This window comes from Myxocyprinus asiaticus, chromosome 6 (assembly GCF_019703515.2).
Source record: "Myxocyprinus asiaticus isolate MX2 ecotype Aquarium Trade chromosome 6, UBuf_Myxa_2, whole genome shotgun sequence".
NCBI lineage: Eukaryota > Metazoa > Chordata > Actinopteri > Cypriniformes > Catostomidae > Myxocyprinus > Myxocyprinus asiaticus.
Window position 1 is genome coordinate 17,305,293 of NC_059349.1, and position 12,299 is coordinate 17,317,591.

General features: G+C 44.5%; 1 pseudogene; it reads right to left on the bottom strand.

The window, feature by feature from the left end:
• Positions 1-1,748: 1,748 nt before the first annotated feature.
• Positions 1,749-12,299, bottom strand: part of LOC127442246 (MAGUK p55 subfamily member 7-like) — an 84,521-nt pseudogene continuing 73,970 nt past the window's right edge.

The following is a 12,299-nucleotide window of genomic DNA, read 5'->3' on the forward strand; positions in this document are numbered from 1 at the left end:
GTCACTGCAAAAGGGGCCGGTGAAAGAAGTTGGAGAAGGTAAAGTATTTATGATCTTTCGTCCACTTCGTTATTTTGATTGTGTTTTTGTTTCATTTGAAGTGTTATTTGAATTTAGAAATATTTTAATTTCAATAAATGAATGAAAAATAAATAAATGATCCCTCGATCCACAGCCTAACTTTGAAGGCCAATACAATCACTGTTAATACTAGCCATGATTTGTGTGTCAGTAGATCAATATAATACTTACATTTTTTATAATTTAACAGAGCCTACATCTAAGTCCTGATAAGAACCACATTTTTCATGTGTGTAAAAGGAGCATGTCACTGTCATAGAAATATGCCTAACATTCAACAAGGACGCAGTTAATGCACAAAAGAAAGTTATTTCTATTCTTTTAATTTATAGCATGCAGGTAGCCTATTTACACTACCAACTCCTCATGAATATGCTTTGTTTGTTTATATCGCTGGTGCTTGACAGGGAATGGAACCTCAGAATTAAATTGCACTTGACACAGACCATTAGCACTTTGTGCTCACGATTTCGCCCACACCCACTTGTGCCTAGACTTAGTGCATGCTTGCATGAAAATACTACAACTTCATGGCTATACCCATTTACTTTGCACTTCTGACTTAAGGCATTGAGTTGCTCATAACACTTGCGCTCTTAAAATAGGGCCCATTAAATCAACAGGCCTAGTTTTTTATGTGAATGTCTGTCAATCTGTAATCTTTACAACTGTATCTGTCATACTACGGACTGGTGTAAGGATCGATGTCTGATTCTCCAATTTATGCTTCCTTTCATTCCGACCTCATTGGAAGGTAAAAGGCAGGTATGCATGGAGTTCTGCCTCTCATGCTGGCCAAGCAGCCATCCAAGTTAACCTCAAAGAACTCTCCCGTTACTCTTTAATTCCACTTTAATATACTGAGTGCTAGTGAAAAACTCCACTTTTTTAACTAAGGTGACCTTCCAACAAACCTCTTCCTCTCAAATTCCAGATCCAAAGGAAATGTTTAGGAAGATCTGCCATGGGAATCAGTATTTATGAGATTTTTTTTTCTTAAAAACAAAAACAAACAAACAAAATAAAAACAGGTAAGATCAGTTGAAGTGCTCTGCATTGATCCATTTCTCTTCACCTATCTGCAAAGTTAATGTTCCTCAGGAATTCTGAATTCTGTAAAGCCCTGGGTTAAGTTCAATGTCAAGGATTAATCTACACTTGGACTGGAAATGTTTGGTACATAGTAGAGCTACCTGGATGTTTCAGAGGTCTAACCCAGAGTTCAATCTTGTAGTCACAATTTAAGAAAAAACTGTAGTCTTGCTCCACACCACTTAAACCAAATTGAGAACACATCTTTGCTATGGAGAGTCTGCAAGTGATTAATGTCAGAACACAAGCCACAACAGTGCACAAACGTAATAAGTGTATAGAAATCATCCAGTAATATAACAATACACAGTACATCATTACGTAGGAATTCAGGTAAGATAATTCTTTAAAATTATTTGTTCCGCAACATAAACATACCTATTTCAAGCACAGATATAAAAAGAACACTTCAGTATGGTGGCTATGAATGGAATTATTTCATGATGGCCAGCACACTACTGCTTATAAGCGTATAATTACAACAATATGATGCGCCTTTTTATATGCTGAAAATCTCCAAAACATTTCAAAAGTGATCATGTGTTTTACCAGTTCAGTTAACATGAATTGCTCTCTCAGACATGAGCCCATGTATTGGGGATCCAGTGACTCTCTGCTTCAATCTTGCTGAGTTAGTCTCTCAGCTCAGTGAACGCGATAGCCAGGTCATCATTGATGATGACTTTCTCAAACAAATGGCTGTATTTATTCTCCATTTCTTGGGCAATGGCAATCATATCAAAGTCCTCCTCCTGTAAAATAATTTAAATAGGTTGATACATGTGAATAATAGTAGGCTACTATAATGTTCAGTACACTACACTGTATATATCTAAAAAAAAAAAAGTATGATCAGAAAAATAAGAAATTGCAAAATGTAGTTTTCAAAGAAGGAAAATGGGTTTGATCAATCATTATGTATTTTTTTGCCACTAAACAAATGAATTGAGTTATAATACATGTTTTTATGAAACACACTATGATGAAATGCATGTTGTCAGTGGTCAATGTTGCATTGGAAGTGTCAATGTAAATATAAATGTGTGTGTGTATATATATATATATATATATATATATATATATATATATATATATATATATATATATATATATACACACACACACACACACACACATACATACATATACATACACACACACACACACTCACCGGCCACTTTATTAGGTACAACTGTACATCTACTTATTCATGCGATTGTCTAATCAGCCAATCATGTAGCAGCATTGTAATGTATAAAATCATTCAGATATGGGTCAGGAGCTTCAATTAATGTTCACATCAACCATCAGAATAGGGGAAAAAATGTGATCTCATTGATTTAGACTGTTGCATGATTGTTGGTGCCAGACGGGCTGGTTTGAGTATTTCTGTAACTGCTGATCTCCTGTGATTTTCATGTGCAACAGTCTCTAGAGTGTATAGAGAAAAAACAAACAAACAAAAAAAAAAACACTTTGTACAATTGTAGTGAGCAGAATAGCATCTCAGAATGCACAACATGTCGAACCTTGAGGCAGACGGGCTAGAACAGCAGAGGACCACGTTTTATTCCACTTCTCTCAGCCAAGAACAGAAAACTGAGGCTGCAGTGGGCCTACCATTTGTGTACCTCAGCAGAAATCTAGATTTGTTTGAAAACTGCTGATTGTTTTCCAATCATCTACTGTACAGTTTTGGTGAGCCTGTGCCCACTGCAGATTCAGTTTCCTGTTCTGAGCTGACATTAGTTGTACCCGGAGGGGTCTTCTGCTGCTGTAGCCCATCTGCCTCAAGGTTCGACAAGTTGAATGTGCAGAAATGCTTTTCTGTTGTAACACATGTTTATTTGGGTTACTGTCACCTTCCTGTCAGCTTGGACCAGTCTGGCCATTCTTCTCTGACCTCTATCATTAACAAGCCGTTTTCACCCACAGAACTGCCGCTCGCTGGATGTTTTTTGTTTTTCGCACCATTCTCTTAACACTCTAGAGACTGTTGTGCGTGAAAATCAGTAGTTTACTTTATTTACCTAAAACTGCTGCTTATTGCATCAATCTGAAAACTCTGAAAAACAGTAATGAGAGTAAAGATACTAGTACAGTTCAGTATATTTATCAGTACCTATTAAATTCATTCAGGTCAATGGTCAGTGTGAGAAATGTTCTGCTATGATACTGTCCACTATTTTTAACAGCGAGAGGACATTTAGCACATTACGCAAAACTGCAGATGGTGTGATAGAACACATCTTGCCAATAAATATGTCTCTCCGTACCTCAAAAGGTATTTCACTTAGCAGTTTTTGAATTATAAAAATTACGTGACACTATAAGTGAGACAGATTTGGCTTGGATTGCAGTCAGAAAAGTACAGAAGTGCAAGTAACGGCAGTAAAGGAGTCATGCCGCTAAATCATGAAAACAAGCAATGTCAAATGTGGCTTGTTAAGGCATTTGCTCAGTTCAGTTACATAGCAAGTGTTCTGGCTTAATATGGAAAGATGAGTAACACATCTGCACCGGAGGGCACCTAGCAGCTCGGTAGTATGTAAAACAACATCCAGGTGTGAGAGAGATGACCTAAGTCTTTTTATAAGACCCCGGGGTGGACTTAGGTGCTCATGCTCACAGCATGACACAGATGGGTCTCGGTGGGGTTTCCAGCAAACTTTCTACCCGACAAAGCCTCAGAAAGTAGGGAGACCTGTGTGTGCTTGGGGGCACACCTGCAGCCCACCTTGGAGTGAAGGGACCTTTGCTAAAAAGTTGCATTAAATGCAAGAGAGGCTGAAGATGGGTCAAGATAATGGGCCAGGATGTGACCTTGTCCATCTCTGATGTGAACTGGACTCTTGTATAGCATCAGGAAGGTCATGAATTGAGAATGTGGGAGCCTCCAATGTTTTTTTATTATTATTATTATTTTATTTTTTTTATATACAATTTTACATATAATTCTTTTAGATTTAAAGGTGAAATAAGTAAATTACAATAATTATTATCTCTTACCGTAAATGTTTTTGTGGGCTTCTGCTCATCCAGACGTGACAAAACATTAGCTTTTCTTTGGCTCAGTCTTAAGTGCTCAATAGATTGGGGCTTTACAAATATAACATAGGGTTTAAACTCAGTTGTGTATAAGGCTGCTATTGCCTATTCGAGAATTGAAGAGATGAACAGTAGCTCTTTGAACTGCATTTGAGTAATTGTGTTATAGAAAACAAAGCTAAATAAAAACATATGAGTACTGTTCTTCAAAATAATACAGTGGTTTAGTCCTTGCCTGTGGTATCAACATGCCCATGATGTTGTAACTTCACTATTTTATTATAAACCATTTTCATTAAAATGCTGAGAAAATTACATCTGCATGCTTTACAACAAGAGCACTTGATGATTTCCAAAATCCTGCACAATCCCTTCTGCATCAGCTATACATAGTTTGAAATATGTGCCCATATAGTATGTTCATTAATACAGTGAGAATATTCCTATAAATGTTACAAACTGATGAAAAATAGTCAGCCCAAGGAAATGTACCAATTGGAGTGAAGCTGACAGAAGCTCCCCATCCAGAATGACATAATTTCTGCCTTTGAGTCTATGTTCCAAAGTCAACAAATATGACATGTAATATAGGGCTTTCTGGCTCTCGCTCACACCGTTTATCCCTGATTCTCCCTTTCCGTCTCACTCATGCTTTTGGAAAGAGAGAGATCTAAGACTAATTGTGGTATTTGAATCGTATGATGAATGTACGGTTCTTTAGTAATATGAAATAAAGTCTATAAAATAATCTGTCTCGAAAGGGGGCATTGCTGTTGAAGACCCTCATGGATACCTGATCCAAGGCTCTTGGCACTCACACACATGAATGATGTTTTACTCACACTGGGTTCCACATCCAGCAGGCACACCTTGCTCTCCGCTAGAACCCTGTGCACTGAATTCACTTGTACCATAGTAGTTCCCTTTGTTTTTACCATACTCCAAAAACCTATGTGAAAATTTTTAGAGAGCATGAAAGAGGTTGAGAAAATAGACCTTTTTTATTGTTTAATAATTATTTAAATTAATATTTTAATTATTTAAGTGGAAATACGTCACATGGTTTTGCCAAGCTATGTCGGAAGTATGCCATGTGGAGAAGTCCCATGGTAGGTCCTACCCTACGGAGGAGGAGTTACTACAAGCATGGAGACTGGGGCAGAGGGGCCTCTGCCCAAGGAAGATGCAGTTTGCCAACAGGGAAACGAATTAGCGGAAGATATACGTCGCATGGGGTTACCTACGGGGAACCGCCACATGCGGAGCACCTACCCCAGTACAGGGCTTTAGTTAGCACATGTACTGGGCCGGCAGCGAGTCTCTCCGAAAACTCGTCTGCCACAGGGCTCAGAGGAAATCAACCAGGCAACAACGTTTGTGGACACTACTGGGAGTTAACCGCGCACGTCTTCAGCTCAGGGGAGGTAAAAGGCGCTATGCACAAGCGATACACCCGGCTGGCTGTCCCGGACTTATCTGCTTGTGCGTGCCACTACACATGACGAAACCAGTTCCACCCGGAGCTTTTAGAACCTTGCAAAGGTGTTGGGTGTTGCCCAGCCCGCTGCTCTGCAAATGTCTGTTAGAGAGGCACCCCTGGTCAAGGCCCAGGAGGCCGCTACACCCCTGTTAGAATGGGCTCGTAGCCAGTGGGCGATCCTCTGCTTGGAGACAGCGCTTCCTTTCCTCTATCCACCAAAGCAGACAAAGAGCTTCTCAGAGACTCTAAAGCTCTGTGTGCAATCCAAATAGATGCATAAAGCGCGCACCGGACACAGCAATGTCAGGGCTGGGTTTGCCTCCTCCTGGGGCAGTGCTTGCAGGTTCACCGCCTGGTCCCTAAAAAGGGTCATGGGAACCAGGGGCACATAGCCCAGTCGGGGTCTCAGGATCACATGAGAGTAGCCCGGACCGAACTCCAGGTATATTTTGCTGACAGAGAATGCTTGCAGGTCTCCTACCCTCTTGATGGAAGTGAGCACAGTCAGAAGGGCAGTCTTCAAGGAGAGTGCCTTAAGCTCAGCTGACTGCAAAGGCTCAAAGGGGGTGTCTGTAGACCCTGAAGAACTACAGAGAGGTCCCATGAGGGAACGAGGCACGGTCTGAAGGGATTCAGCCTCCTGGTGCCTCTCAGGAACCTGATGATCAGGTCGTGCTTCCCTAAGGACTTACCGTCCACTGTGTCGTGGTTTGCCGCTATAGCGGCTACATACACCTTCAAGGTGGAAGGGGACAGCCGCCCTTCCAACCTCTCCTGCAGGAAGCAAAGCACCAATCCGACTGCGCATCTCTGGGGGTCTTCCCGTCGGGAAGAACACCACTTAGCAAACAGACGCCACTTAAAGGCATACAGGTGCCTCGTAGAGGGGGCCCTAGCCTGAGTGATCATGTCTACCACCACGGGTGGTAGAACGCTTAGGTCTTCCGCATCCCATCCAGGGGCCAGACATGGAGATTCCAGAGGTCTGGTCGCGGGTGCCAGATGGTGCCCTGTCCCTGAGAAAGAAGGTCCTTCCTCAGGGGAATTCGCCAGGGGGTAGGGGGGAGAGGGGGGCTGTCGTGAGGAGTGTGAGGTCCGAGAACCACATCTGGGTGGGCCAGTAGGGTGCTACCAGGATGACCTACTCCTCATCCTCCCTGACCTTGCACAGGGTCTATGCAAGTAGGCTCACTGGGGGAAACGCATATTTGCGCAGTCCAGGGGACCAGCTGTGTGCCAGCGCATCTATACCGAGAGGTGCCTCGGTCAGGGCGTACCAGAGCGGGCAGTGGGAGGATTCTTGGGAGGCAAACAGGTCTACCTGTGCCTGTCCGAATCGACTCCAGATCAGCTGGACCACCTGAGGGTGGAGTCTCCACTCTCTCCAGAGGAGGAGACGGCGGGCGAGTTGTGACATACAACGGGATCACAGACCGCCTTGACGGTTGACATATGCTACCGTTGCCGTGTTGTCTGTCCGAACTAACATGTGCTTGCCCTGGATCAATGGCCGGAACCTCCACAGGGTGAGCAGAATTGCCAGCAACTCGAGGCAGTTGATGTGCCAACGCAGCCGCGGGCCCGTCCATAAGCTGGCGGCCCATTGCAAACAGCACCCCAGCCCATCTTGGAGGCATCTGTCGTGACCACGACTTGCCTGGAGACCTGCTCTAGGTGAACGCCTACCCGTAGAAATGCGAGGTCAGTACAAGGGCTGAAGAGGCGGTGACAGATCGGCGTGATAACCATGCGATGTGTCCCATGGCGCCATGCCCATCTCGGGATTTGAGTCTTAAGCCAGTGCTGAAGCGGTCTCATATGCATCAACCCGAGAGGAGTGGCCACTGCTGAGGATGCCATATGCCCCAGGAGCCTCTGAAAGAGATTCAGTGGAACCTCTGTTTTCTTTTTGAATGCCTTCAAACAGGTCAGCACCGACTGTGCATGCTCGTTCTTGAGGCGCGCTGTCAATGAGTCCAACTCCAAACCGAGAAAAGAGATGCTCTGAACCGGGAGGAACTTGCTCTTTTCATAGTTGACCCGAAGCCCTAGCCGGCTGAGGTGCGAGAGCACCAGGTCCCTGTGTGCACACAACATACCCCGAGAGTGAGCTAGGATTAGGCAATCATTGAGATAGTTAAGAATGCGAATGCCCACCTCCCTTAACGGGGGAAGAGCTCGAATGCAAACCGCAGGAAGGGTCTGTGTCGAGGTAGAATCGAGACGTGGAAATACGCGTCCTTCAGGTCTACCGCCGCGAACCAATTTTGATGCCAGACGCTTGCCAGAATGCGTTTTTGCATCAGCATCTTGAACGGGAGTCTGTGTAAAGCCCAGTTCAGTACTTGCAGGTCCAAGATTGGCTGCAACCCATCGCCTTTTTTCAGTACAATAAAGTAGGGGACTCTGAATGGTTCATAACCTTCGGGCTCAGAGGCGCAAAAACATACATGCAATGTATGCAATGCATACGGGTGCCATATTAAGGGGGGTGCCGGCAGCACACCAAGGGGGCGCAGTTGGAACCTTTTGATTGACCTCCAAAACAGACAAAGAGCTGACCCATGAGCCTCATTTGACTTGTACGGTTAACATACATGTGAAGTGCCCTCACAGGACAAAGCGTGTGCAGTTCTGTGCCTTGTTCGATGCAAACAGAGCAGGAGAAAAAGCTTTCAAAGTAACCACATGAACCCTGAAAGGAGTGGCCAAAACTTTGTGGCACATAACCTTCCCTAGGCTTGAGAACGGCTTTTGACAGTCCCGGTCCAAATTCTAGACCAGAGTCATAGACCGAGAAGACCTGGAGGTCCCTATTGCATTTGACTAAATCCAAAGCGAGAAGCAGCACAGTCATCAAACAGGCTCAAACAGGGAACCTGTAAGTGCGTTCAGCACAAGTGCCGGGTCCTATACCGGGTACAGTAGCAGCATGAGAAGGCCTCAGCTGTCTCGAATCTCGCACCCTACAGCATCCACCAGCTCTGGAAACCAAGGGCGGTTGGGCCACACTGGCACAGCAGCAGCAGCAGCAGATCACTGTGTTTGTACATTTGTTCCTCTGACTGCGCTAAAAGCACCCAGTCGTCGAGGTAGTTCAATACATGGATGCCACTCAGCCTCAGCAGGGCTAGCGCCGCATCGACACAATCTGTGAATGCTCATCCACTGACTGAGATCTGGCCTCCAGATGAACATAGCATCCCTGTCTTCATCAAAATCACAGAACGCACCATACATGTGATGGTGGGGCGCAGGTCGTCACAGGCAAAGACCACAGGTGATTTTTGAAATGGAGGTGGGGAGGCAGGCAAGGTTTGCGCCGATGCCAAATCCTCCTTGTACTCTCCGTGCTCTCCAGTATATCCAGCCCTCACATACCTACCTTGTGTGGTACCTCGGGAGCCACAGCAGGAGCATGGGGGGACTGGAGGGGACGGCAACATCCTTCAGAAAGATGGCGATCTGAGAGTGAAGCAATCACAGTGAGTGCAATCAGTCTCACCGAGCACTGCCTCTGCCCAGGCAGACAACACAGTACTCCTGCCCATCAGACAGGGGGATATATCTATCGTACAGGGAAAAAATTAGCTAAATCCCATCTTTATAAAGACATGTTAAGCAAATGTGCACTTTTCATGCTTGTGTACAGTAGGGACACACACAAATCACACACAATGCAAAGCGTTTTAGACGCTATAATATAAATAATACTCTGATTGACGATGCACAACAGGAAGCAGAAAATAATCCACTCATTGCAGTATCAATGGCGAATCAAAGAAAAAGCTTTTCCCGTCAACTGACTCACGAAGAGGAAAATAATCCACTGATTTGTCAGAGGACCACAGGAAGCAGACAGCAATCCACTCACTGTGAAGGATGTGCAGAAATCAATGACGATCGAAGATAGGGCTTCCAGAGCATGAGAGATGATTTTATCATGACCCTGAATGAGAAAATTCTGATGAAATAGCATTACGCTCCACCTTACATACTCGCGGTGATGTGCGCGTCGAAGGCGGAGCGTCAATCGCTATCTGCCAATAAATTGGCATGATTGTAAAGGGCTTCAGAGGTCGTCACTCCTGGGCAGAGCTTCCTATAGCATCAGCAACTGATGCAGCGTCGAAGTGACCGACTTAAAAGGGAACAAATTCTCATTACTATAATACCTCAAAAATCTGATTCTCATTACTGTAATGCCAAAAAAAAGGACGTGTATCTGAAGAATGATAAAGCACCCAAATGCATATATAACATTCACATATAAAATAAGGCAGTTTATAATTTTGTGCCTCCAATTACTTTGTCATATTAATCAATGGATTATCCAGTTTGATATAAATATAACAGACAACCTTGCCTTAAATTCATGTGCTCACATATATTGTGTCTTTTTGTCTTTTGTAAATCAACTGCACTTCAATCCAACAAAGTGATTCAGAAATGGAATCCGATTCTAGTAAATTTAACCAACAAAGAGTGAATTTGAATAGTTTTCCTAATTGATGGTTTGATATTCTTGTCTTACAATTTTAAAAGCAACAGGGTCATTTGCAGTGGCGAATTCTCAGGGCCAGCAAAGCCTTCTCTGCTGGCCTAACATGCCAAATAAATAAATAAATATTTTTCATCCTTTCATTCTCAATCACCTTTTTGCCTATATATTTTTAATCGCTTTCCACTCTTAATTAATCTACAAACAAATAGAAAAAAACGAAAAGTTTATCCAGTCAGAATTTATTCCTTGATGCTTACAAGTAAAGTGTGACAACTGTTTCACAAAACGCATGCCCGAAGCAGCACGTGAGTCTGAGCTCCACCCCGTCAGTACTTCAGAATTTCTGTAGAATCCCTCAGCAGTGCAAATGAATGAGCAACTAAAGTTAGATTATCAGATTCATCAGCCAATCATATTGATTTATTTGTTCTTGGTGGGTGTGATCTTTAGGATATGTCCCATTCGAGGCCTTCTAGCTGGACTTGAGTGACACAATCACGCTTTAAGTGACGTAATTTGAAAGCGAAGAGGGCAAGATCTTGCTGACAAGTCGACTGTCATTACTACCTAATAACTACTAATTTATTGCAAGCAACATTTAAATCACAAATATTATTAGATAGATTTTTCCAGGTAGTATAGACCTCCTTGGTAGATTCATATGAAAAATTATGATTATTGAATGTCTGTTTGGGAGACATTCATTTCACAAAACAGTCATGCTGCAGTTAAAATTAGGCTTGCTTGAGCATTAAGTGTCGTTTCAAGTTCTGGCTTTCTTGTGTGGACGTGTTTTTAAAATGTAAATTGGTATTTGTGGCAGCGGGGGCGTGGTCAAGCATCTCTCCGGAGAGAGAGAAAACGGTAAGGGCGCTTACACCTGAGCGAAATTATGTCTAACACCTGTCTCTAATTTCAGTGAGCACGGGGAGAGTGGCATAAATAGACACACCGCAAGTAGAAGAGAGAGAGAGAGACTGGACACGACAGGCCCGAACCAGAGCAAAGATTTGTTATTACGAGTAATGAGAGTTTATTTTGTGAAGCAGTGTGTGATAGTGGTTTAACTTAGTGCTTAACCTGAGACGGTAAATTGTGCTACAGAGAGGAAGAAATAAATCCTTACCTAAACAAGGAAAGCTGCTTCTTTCCTCCTCCTTTACACTGGTGCCGAAACCCGGGATTGAAGTTTGGGTCGAAGATGGATGGAAGGCGATCCCGAGGGCGGAAGAGCCCTCCTACATTTTCTCTCCTCCCTCTGTTTCTTCCCCTTCCCCTCTCTCCTCTCGTTCTGCTCTCTCTCCAGGTCCCGTTCCTGCCCCACACAGACGAGGAGGACTTCAGCCCCTGAGACCAGTTCCCCGGGTGTGGGAGGCGACACCTTCCCCTACTCCAATGCCCCGCCGCTCTCCCCGTCAGGGGGGGGCGCCCGCCGACGCAAGTGCGGGCGTAGCGCCTGGGCCGGCCTGCTGGAGGTGCGGAGACCCAAGCCACTTCCGAGATCAGTGCCCTCTGATGGAGCTGGGGACGGTGGTGCGGGTCTCTGACCTCCCACAGGCTGCCCCCGACCGGGCCGGAGCGTACCGGATACCGGTAAGTGTCAAGGGGGGTACTCACCAAGCGTTGGTGGACACCAGGTGTAATCAAACCACTATCTACCAACGCCTGGTTCAACCCGAGGCATTGGTCACAACTAAAACGGTGAAGGTGAAATGTGTACACAGGGATATTCACAAGTATCCGGTGGTGACCCTGACAATTAAATTTCGGGGGAAAAAGCATAGAGTGGAGGCCACGGTTAGTTCCCGCCTCACCCATCTGCTGATTTTGGGGACTGATTGGCCTGATTTTAAAGTTTTATTTAAAGGGAATTTGCGTGGATGGGTCCTATATGAAATAGGGAGATGTGTGATGTGCGATGCTCTGGCAGGGGAGGCGGAGCCGGGGCCATCCTCGACAGCTCCACGTCATAATGACGAGAGACCAATCTCAGGGAATTCCCTGACGGGGATTTCCCTTTGGAGCAGTCACGAGATGAAACCCTCAAACACGCCTTTGACCAAGTGAGAGTCATCGATGGTCAACGACTCCAGC